Source organism: Hakea prostrata, chromosome 1, assembly GCF_041222555.1.
Source record: "Hakea prostrata isolate BN-2017 chromosome 1, UWA_Hpros_2, whole genome shotgun sequence".
NCBI lineage: Eukaryota > Viridiplantae > Streptophyta > Magnoliopsida > Proteales > Proteaceae > Hakea > Hakea prostrata.
In genome coordinates, this window is record NC_142600.1 from 27,168,033 (window position 1) to 27,178,772 (window position 10,740).

The 10,740-nt window shown below is 36.3% G+C and overlaps 1 pseudogene; it reads left to right on the plus strand.

The window, feature by feature from the left end:
- The first annotated feature begins 2,255 nt into the window (after positions 1-2,255).
- LOC149028550 (ent-copalyl diphosphate synthase 1-like) lies at positions 2,256-7,389 on the plus strand (annotated as a pseudogene).
- Positions 7,390-10,740: the final 3,351 nt, after the last annotated feature.

Sequence of the window (10,740 nt, forward strand, 5' to 3'; positions counted from 1 at the left end):
TAACTTTCACAGCTAAAACAGACCTTTAACCCCTCACGTGAGGGACAATACTCCCGAGGAAGTTGCCGGAGTAAGAAAACATTTACCCACGAGAGGTAGGAATTACACTATTGAAGTGAAAATCTTCTTACCGAAATCGTAAGAGAAGTAGACCTTCACATAAAATCGTCAGCAAGAAGGAAGCGAGCAAACCCTTCCATATATAATTTAAACAAGTCGCATCAGGAATGATGCCCTTACCAAATACGAGCAAGTCAGCGAAGCATACCAAAGTGTGGTGGGTCAAGACACCATTGTAGCAATCTTTTGTTAGCAGTAAACATAAGAGATTAGGTACCATTCATAAACACCTAATATCTAGGATCAAGGTGCAATGCATAATCCAACTAATGAGTTTGGGAGGGAAATTCATCTAATGCAACAACGAGAGAAGAAGTGCCATTGCATAGTCATGGTCTTTTGCAAGACAATATTAAACAAAACTGGTGACTTCAAAACTCCATTGTCACAATCCTTTGTTAGTAGTAAACATCGGAGATTCGGTACCATTCATATCTAGGGTCAAAGGTGCAATGCATAATCCAACTAATGAATTTGGGAGGGAAATTCATCTTACGCAACAGCGAGAGAAGAAATACCATTGCACACAGTAAGTATAAGGGTATTTTGGTCTAGTAAAAATATATACTAAACAAATGTGAGTTTATATTTTCATATGATAGTATGATATGATATGATATGATATATATATATAGTAAATAGTATACCTATTACTATAGTATCATGTGCTGTCTCCCATTCTTCCTAGCTAGTTCCTCCCCAACACCCTCTAGCTGTCTCTTCTTTGACAAGTGCACTAATCTACAAATCCTGTATGTCTCACACACTCAGCGCTCCTATTCATTGAATGAGTAGCATGGGATTTAATCCCATGTCATAATTGAAGTGACATTTTAGGATAGTTCAAGTTTCATTATAGTCAATTAACTACATCTCCCAGACTATATGGCATCTAAATGGTAGGATTCTTGTATTAGACGTTTATATATTCAACGCACCTGAGAAATATTGAATAGCCTTGCAATTTGATACGGAGCCTCAAACATTGCACCTGTGTTAAATTAAGTGTCAGAATACATAGCATGGCTATTCAATGTATACCAGACAATATTTCACCAAAATGCAAAAAAATTAAATGCCCAAATTAATTATATATTTCAGTTTTATTTTAGTTGTTTGTAAAAAAATTTATATCTCGGTGAACATGCAATATATATGAAAAATATATTATCCAAAGGGAAAATTCTAAAAAATCCTCAACTCAACAAGAATTGAGAAGCATTCTATCCAATGAATGGGGTCGCAACTCTATTAAGGTCAAAAAAGGAAGGAAGGGGCCAACTAAACATGCAAAATTTTCAAATATGCAAATTCCAAATTTGGCCCTTTAGTATAGGAAGCTTATCCGGTCTATTTCTTGTAAGGAAATAAACCATCATTTCTAGGTGGATGTGTGACATGTGTCCTCTCATTACATCTACATCACTGGGTTGATGTTAGATTTACAAGATAAAACATTTTCTATTTTAATTTAATCATAATCCTTTGATGTGATGTAAGGATGGATCCTTGTAAGAAATTTAATTTAATCATAACCCTTAGATGTGATGTAAGGACGGTTCCTTGTTAGAAATGGCCTGTAAAAAATTCCTTTAAGTATATCTTGCATTGTCTTTTTTTCTTTGGGTGGAATAGATAGATAACTAATTTCTGATTTTACAAAGAAACGAAAAAGCTATCTGTTTCTTGTGACTCACTAGGGTCCACGTAATTCACTTATGAGCTAGTGTTTTTTCTTTTGTCGTCATCATCATTAGCGTTATAGCGATTGCGGTCACAGGCCTAGAAAAATGTGGATGTACTTCTAATATAGTGGTGGTAGCCTCGTATATTGCGACAATATGTCCCATAAAATAATGAGTTTGATCCTCCGCCTTAAAAGACCATAAAACAGCCTTAAGAGAGAATCTATCTCATGGAACAACCTTTCTAGATGTGCTTTTCAGAGCATGAGATTGGAATCTGGAAGACCTTTTAATCAACAAAATTAACGCATGTGATGGAAGAACAACTTTGACCCAAGAGAACCAGGAAAACGGAGATGAAATTGTCCTTTTCTCCTTATAAAAGCCCTTTAATTTGTCTTCTCCTTCTCAGTTCAGTCTTCACCCTCTGCTAATATTTTCTAGCGAGAAATGGCTTCGACTGTTACTCTTCTTAGCTTCTCTCCAGCAGTTCTTCACTGCCACCGAAGTAGACCTTTCGCTCTTTCGGAATTGCAGCACTCCTTTCACGGTGAGTGAGTTACTCAGGCCGGTTAATCTCTTCATGATGAGATATTTAGATCTCCCTTCTTTCCTGGAGATCGACGATATGATCAGATTATCTTGATGGAACACTTTCATTGTTCTTAATCCAATCTTCAATCATTTAATCATTTCTCATCCTTCTTTTTCTTTTAAGTTTTGCTTTCCGGCCAAGGGTTTGGAAAGTTTTAATGCATGAGAAAGTTTTGATGCATGCATGGCCACTGGAAAATTTTAGTGTTCTGATGATGAAACCTTCCGGTGAGAGTTTGAATTGGATTGTTTCGCCGGAGACAACGCATCAAATCTTCCTGACCCGGCCAATCCTATTTTCCTGTTATCGTTAAAGATCATCTCCCTTTCAAATCTGTGTCTTTTTATCGTCTTTCTTGGTAACAAAAAAAAGTACTTTTTTTTGGTCCGGACGACATCGTAGTCTCTTTTATCTTTTCTCCATTTGTTTCGATTCTTACGAGATTTGTTGGAAAATCTTTAACCATATTCTTTATTTTCATCTTGAGCTGACGTCCACCTGATCAGCTAATATGACTGGAGTATCGTGGTCGCTGAATCAGTTGTTTTGTCTTCTCTCGCGTAAGCAGAAAATATTTTCAACTAATTTTGAAATTAAATTGGAATGTTTAGGTTTTTGGTCTATTGGGACGAGAAATCATAAAGTAGCTCCCTACCTCAATCAGTTGAGTTCAAGATGGAATACCATATCCAGAACTGTCCCTCAAGGTAACAAAGGATGTCCATTTTCTTCAAATGTTTTTTTTTTTGATAATTCTGAAGTATACTTTTTTGGTAAAGAATAAACATCAGATATTGACAGTGATTTGCTTTTGATAGCACAAAAGCAACTCTTTGAGAATGTTCACAAAGATCCTTTTCAAGCTAACGATGATGTATTATCACAGGTAATTCGATGCTTGTTTGGTTGTGGATTTTTTTTAATCTCAAATTATAAATTCACATTATTTAATTTTAATGAAGGATCATATTGCAAAGGAGATAAACAAGAAAATAAAGACTATTAAAGCGATTTTGGGATCGATGGAAGATGGTGAGATAAGTGTATCGGCATATGATACTGCATGGGTTGCAATGGTGGAAGATATTAATGAAAAGGGTGTGCCACAGTTTCCAACCAGCATTCAATGGATTGTGGAAAACCAATTCGATGACGGCTCTTGGGGAGATTGTGATAAATTCTCTGCTCATGATCGAATACTTAATACATTAGCATGTGTCATAGCATTGAAGTCATGGAACATTTATCCAAGACTATGTGAAAAAGGTATCCACATTCAACGATTAAAACATAGCTTATACCGTAATTAGTAAATATATGGATATTTATTCATGTGCATGCATATTAAATTTGGAAGAATTAATTCAAAACTTGTGATCCAGTTTCAAAGTTATGAGAAAGTTTACATATATTTACCCTAGCTTGCACAGTTCTTGAATGTTTTATACGCAATAATAATACGCACTGCATAATCTTATTGCTTTTAGTATAGAGTATAATTAATATGCATGTATGAACTATTTCTCATAGCATCCTTCATTGTATATCTTATATTTTATGTGATTTTGATTGCATGCACTAATTAAAGATTAATATAGGATTAATTTTTTTTTCCTCTATAGGTATGGTTTTCATTAGAGAAAACATGTCGAAGCTCGAAAATGAAGATGAAGAGCATATGCCAATAGGCTTTGAAATAGCATTTCCTTCATTGTTGGAACTAGCTGAAAAACAAAATTTGCAAATTCCAAGAGATACACCATTCCTTCAAGATATTCATGAAAAGAAAAACTTGAAACTCACTAAGTAAGCTTTTGTGACAAAAGTCAGGGCTTTATTAATTATTTTTTTTGCTAGGAAATCTTTATAGTATTTGTGCAATAAATGTTTATATACGATATAGGATTCCATGGGAAATGATGCATGCAGTGCCCACAACTCTTCTCCATAGCATAGAAGGCATGTTTGGATTGGATTGGGAAAAGCTTATCAAACTACAAAGTCCAGATGGATCATTTTTGTTTTCTCCATCATCCACAGCTTATGCACTTATGAGAACCAAAGATGAAAAGTGCTTAGCATACCTTCAAAGAGCTGTTGAAACATTTAATGGAGGAGGTAAACAATCACTTCTCTCTTTTGTTTTTTCACAGTTAGAATCACTTTATCTGCTCTCACTGATACTATTTTCTTTTTCCAGTTCCTAATGTCTATCCGGTCGATTTATTCGAGCACATTTGGGCTGTCGATCGCCTGGAACGCCTTGGTATCGCAAGATTCTTTCAGTCAGAAATTGAAGAATGCGTCAGTCATGTACACAGGTATTATACATTATAGGTCTATAATCAAAACCTGCTTCAATGAGCTTTCCATTGTCCCATTAATACCACAATTTCTTGAAATATTGGCAGATATTGGACCGAGGATGGCATATGTTGGGCAAGAAATTCTAGTGTCCAAGATATTGATGACACAGCGATGGGTTTCAGGTTGATGAGATTACATGGTTACGATGTTTCCCCAGGTGACAAGACTTATAAAGATTCTCAGAAAGGAGAGAATTAGATCACCCTTACAATTCTAATGGAATTAACAAGACATTTGGTTGTTTCCTTCATCTACAGATTGTTTCCGGAATTTTTACAAGAATGGGGAATTCTTCTGTTTTGCCGGTCAATCGAATCAGGCAATTACAGGTATATTTAATCTTTACCGAGCCTCCCAGGTTCTGTTCCCAGAAGAACAGATACTACGAGAAGCAAAGATATTCTCGTCTAACTTCCTCAAAGAGAAACGGGCAAACAACCAACTACTTGACAAGTGGATTATCACAAAAGATCTTCCTGGAGAGGTATATCCATATAATTGAAGCACTGGACATACCATATTAAGTATATAAAGAATTAATGTATGAACTTAAGGAAATGTTTCAGGTTGGATACGCTCTGGATGTACCATGGTACGCAAGCTTACCGCGAATTGAGGCGAGATTCTACATTGATCATTATGGTGGAGGGAATGACGTTTGGATTGGGAAGACACTTTACAGGTTCTTTCTTCTTCTTCTTCTTCTTCTTCTTCTTCTTCTTCTTCTTCTTCTTGTTTCATTGTTAATACAATTCTTGAAACCCAGATTCTTTTCTTCTTGGTCATTAAAACCCTAGATTCTAAACCCTACTGAAAAGTTAGATAATGACAGTATAACTTGTATTTGTTTAATTTTATTTGGAAATATTGTAGGATGCCTTACGTCAACAACAACAATTATCTTGAACTGGCAATGCTTGATTTCAACAAGTGTCAATCCTTACATAAGCTAGAATGGACTACCATGCAGAGGTGAGAACCAAAGAAACTCAAACCCTAGCGGCTAGCTATGAAATACCAATAATTGAAAGGGATACAAGTGTTAATGTGGTCATGAATGTGGTCTGTGTATCAGTTGGTTTAGGGAATGCAACCTGGGAGAACTCGATCTTGGAAGTAGAGAACTTCTACTTGCGTATTTTCTTTCTGCCTGTAGCATCTATGAGCCCGAAAGGGCACCTGAGCGACTGTCATGGGCCAAATCTAGTGTGATCATAGAGGCAGTGACGTATTTTATGGAGATGGAAAGCACAACCACGGAAGTGAAGAAGGCCTTCCTCAACGATTTCAACTACATGAGTACCATGGGAGCCAATGATGATGTTAGGTGAGAATTGTCAAAAGTAATATAAATAGAGATCTTCTTCTTCGTGATATTCCTGCACCTCATATCACTTGTTACATCACAACCCAGAAAGGGGTTCACTGTTAGAGTCAACAGTTAAAGTGTAGAGTGATGAGATTGCAGTATAGCAGATGAGGAATATTTATCTACAACAGAAAGTTCCAAAGCAATCTTTCCAATGTTAATTTCATGATCCTTTTGCCTGCTTGTTTGTTTTTGCATGTGTCAACTGTGCACCGATTCATGCATTCTAGCCTATCTCTTTTGACCCCAGTTGGGTTTTATGTAGGGATCATATACAATAAATTAATGAGATCACTTATTTAATTTGTAATTATGCACAGGATCAGGGAAGCTGAGTCAAAGACAACAGGAAAGGAACTGGTGGAAAACCTACACAGAACCCTTGACGCCATTTCTCTGGAGATCCGGATGGCGCACCACCTAGACGTGCGACAACACCTGAGTTCCATGGTTAGAACTCTTCTTCTCTACCACTTGAACCATTACCAGATCCGCTTGGTTCCATTTATCGTTTTTCTAACTTTGTAACTGAGAATTTTGTTTGTATCTTGGGGCTTTGGTGCAGTGGACCAGTTGGCTTGTTAGCTGGTGCCATGAGAAGGACGAAGGTAAGAGTCAGGAAAGAGAACTTGGGGATGCAGAGTTACTCGTGAACATCATCAACTTATGTGCCGGACGTATCGTCTTTGAAGAGGATTCCAGCCACCCTCAGTATAAGCGTTTGATCCATCTCACTAATGCTATCTGTGCCAAACTTCGCCCACTCTTTACTTCCACGGTACTGCTCTCAACTGCTCTCAAACTAAAACCTCTCTCTCTCTCTCTCTCTCTCTCTCTCTCTCTCTCTCTCTCTCTCTCTCTCTCTATGTGTGTGTGTGTGTGAGCACCCGTGTAGTTTTGTCATTTTTATTTTTGGTTAAATGCAACAACTATTACCAGACAAAGAACACATCAGATCAGAAGAGTGATCATAAGCTAATGTAGCTTCTACCTACTAAAGCTTACTACTGTCTTTCCTTTGATGTGGTCAGGGAAATGGGAAGGAGAGCAGAGAGATTACTCGACCAGAAGAAGTGGATCCCTTTATGGAGCAGTTGGTGGAGATAGTTCTTCTCAAGAAACCAGACACTATTGACTCTGAAACCATGCAAACATTCCTCACAGTAGCCAAGAGTTTTTATTATGCCGCTCATTGCAGCCAAGCTACCATCAATACTCACATTTCAAAAGTTCTCTTTGAAAGTGTAGCTTGATTTATTATTTTTTTAATTTGAAAAATTACATACTCAAAAGTGTTTCTCCAATCACATTATATTATACTACTATATGAAAGGAAAATCTCAATTCAGTCATGGTATGTTTTTTGATCGAACCCAAATACCCTTCTTATGTCCACATACGTTTCTCTCTACAACGTGAGGAGATGCCTATGGCAACCAATGTTGGCATCCTTGCCCAAGGAAACAAACCCAACGCCTAGACAACACCCTTAGAAACGATACATGACCAATGAAAACAAACATACGGGCTGCCAAACACAAACAGAGGGTTTTTCCATCGTTCCACAATGCGCAGCACTTTGGGTTTATGATCTGACACCTCCTTTGTAGAATGATCTTTGAATTGTTGCTCGTTGTTTTTTGGAATAGCTTTGTGTCTTTATCTTCTGCATGCCTTAGAAATTGCTCTAAACCCTGACTACATCCCGGCGATGCTCTTAGGAACCTCTGTGTACACCATCAGTAACTCAAAGTACGAGGTCGTTCTTATTTCTGATCCCGGTAGCCTCAAAGTGTTAGCCAAAAATTGATAATATAATCAAGGGCACTTACAACCAAACTTAATGAATTAAGTTTTGGAAAATGAAAAGCTTTAGACATTAATAAACAAGCTAAGCAAATGAGAAGTTTCTTGGGAATCCAAGAGTCCCAAAACCCCTCCATTAACTATGCTAGGGAAATGAGAAGTTTGTTTGTTAGGAAATAAAATGATAACTAAAACACAATTACATGGTTATGTCCGTTTTGGCCGTGGACATCGTCCTGGTTCTGCGAGAGTTTCTAAAGAATTAAGCCCTCACAATTCTTAATTTGTCTCTTGACACAATTATAATTCTCATGGTTATGTCCACTTTGGCTGTGGACATCGTCCGGTTCTGCCGAGAGTTTCTAGAGAATTAAGCCCTCACAATTCTCCTTTGAAGCAGCCCATTTTCTCTCACATAGGTGATTTCTTACTTAAGAGTAACCCGCATTACTCCGCTTGGATCCAACGTTTGTCCAAAGCGTAAGAATCATTAAAAGCATAAGCTTAACCTATTCCTTACAGGTATCACTATTTTCATCTTAGTAATGAGTAGAGGATGAACCGCCACGTGATCTCACTCGGTCGTTACAGTTTAGTTGTCCTATTGAACCTAGATCTTGGGATCTCCAGTCAACTAGGTTAGATTTCCACTTTAATCAACCTATTCATTCATGGGTTTGAGTCCCATTCCTCTTGATATTTGTTTAACTTGATCTCGATTCAACCTTTGGTCAGTGGATCCGCAATCCTTTTCCTTTTGACCTTACATAGTTACGTGCCATGACTTCATTCGAGATCAACAAGCTAACAGTATTAAGTCAACGACATATGAATCTTGACTTATTGTTGAACATTACATCTGTGTTCTCTCAATAGATGCTTAGCTATACATATAGCAGGAATAGGTGATGCTAGAAACCAAAACAAAGTTTCATTCGCCCATGTATCTTTGAGATATATAAATTTCTAATGTGAAGCTAATCAGCTATAAAGTCCATTTATACACGAGATGCTCGCCATTTAGCCTGCCATCTAACTTGCCTTGACAATGCCATAACAAAATAAGACTGGTTTTGCAAAATTCCGAGAAGAAAATAGATAAGTTTTTACTAATAGATAAAACAATTTTGCAAAACCACTTTACCGATAAAACTTTCATATGGCACTCTTATAAGGCAGTTTATCAGTATGCGCATACACTTTCATAATTGTCAAGTTACTACTAATGGAGCATCAACATATTCTATCCATGGATGGACTCCACTAATTTGAAATGCACTAACCATTAAGAGACTATTCTTCACATCTCTCATAGTATAAACAACTTTAACTTGCACCTCTCAAACCCATCATAGTATAACAATGTAAGTTTAAATAACTAATACATTAGGATGGGTGCGGTCAAATTGAGAATAGCATAGTGGTTTAAATCAGATGATCATCCACAAAATAAGTCCATAACTATCCAATGGATCAAATATTAACCGCTAAATTAAATGCCATAAGCTAATCTCATATGTACCCAATTCGGGAATATCTTTCTAGAAATTCCATAGCCATACGGCCTCTTTGCCACACATTTATCCAAGGCTACAAACTCAAATTCTATCGTGAATTTGGTTACCATCTTCTGTCTTTGAAGGATTTCCATGAGATCCACTTCTTGCAGTCATAAACTAAAAAAGAAGTCATCTATCACATGACTTTCATGATCTTAAGTCTTCTCATTTTACATGAAAATTTACATAACCCCCACAATCGATTCGGGTTTAATATATATAAAGTTTTATAACCTTATATTTTTGTTATGTGCTCCATATGTAGGTCATAAGCACCAAGTACTCAATACTAATGAATTAGATTGCTTGAATTATGTTATATCATTCATCTCTTATGACCCTTTTATGGCCAACTATGGATTTGACATAATCCACATAGTCTAAATACATTTGATAAATATGCAACATGCAACCTCATATGATTACAACAAAGTAGGATCAACAAGAAAATTTTCTAACACAACCCAAGTTTGTCATATATGCATAGTGCAACATACAAGTGAATACACTTGCACTGGAAAACACATTTTCCAATAGATTATAGTCATCTCTTTATTTTTGTGCTTCCAATAGTTTTTTGAAGTCTTTCTACTTAAATTGTAGCTTCTTAATTATTGCAGCTACTTGGAAAGACTCCCTTAGATCATTCCCTCAAGAATTCAAAACTCGTAATTATTTCTGAGTCTATTATTTTGAAATTCAAAACTAATTCATCAAGAATTTTCCTTATTAGTAACCTCAGATCTTTGAGGTCTAAGGATTCCCACAGTTCTTTTGGCGGAACCATTAAGCTATACACACCATAAAGTGTATTAACCAAGCCGTTTAGAACATAGTTCCGGCATAGGAAATCAGATTGTTTCCACAGGTCAAAAATTTACACCGCTAATGCATTTGACTCATCCTCTCCAGCAGTAGGAGATTATCTTTTAAGAATATATCATACAAGATATAGTGTTGTTAGACAAAACAACATCTTTTATTTCCAAGTTTGAGGTTCAACCCTTCAAACTTATCATCTATCTTCATTAAAAGAAAGAGTATATAAATTAAATACCAATAGATAACAATCCTAATTGTGGTTAATAATCCAATTTAAAAAACATACTCTTTTTACTATTTTATGCCAAGATACTCTATAAGCATTGGAGATTGCAATATCCATATGACTCAATAATCCCTTACCAAAGCAAAAAATTAAAGTTGAAATTACACATATTGATCACACTAGAATATTAT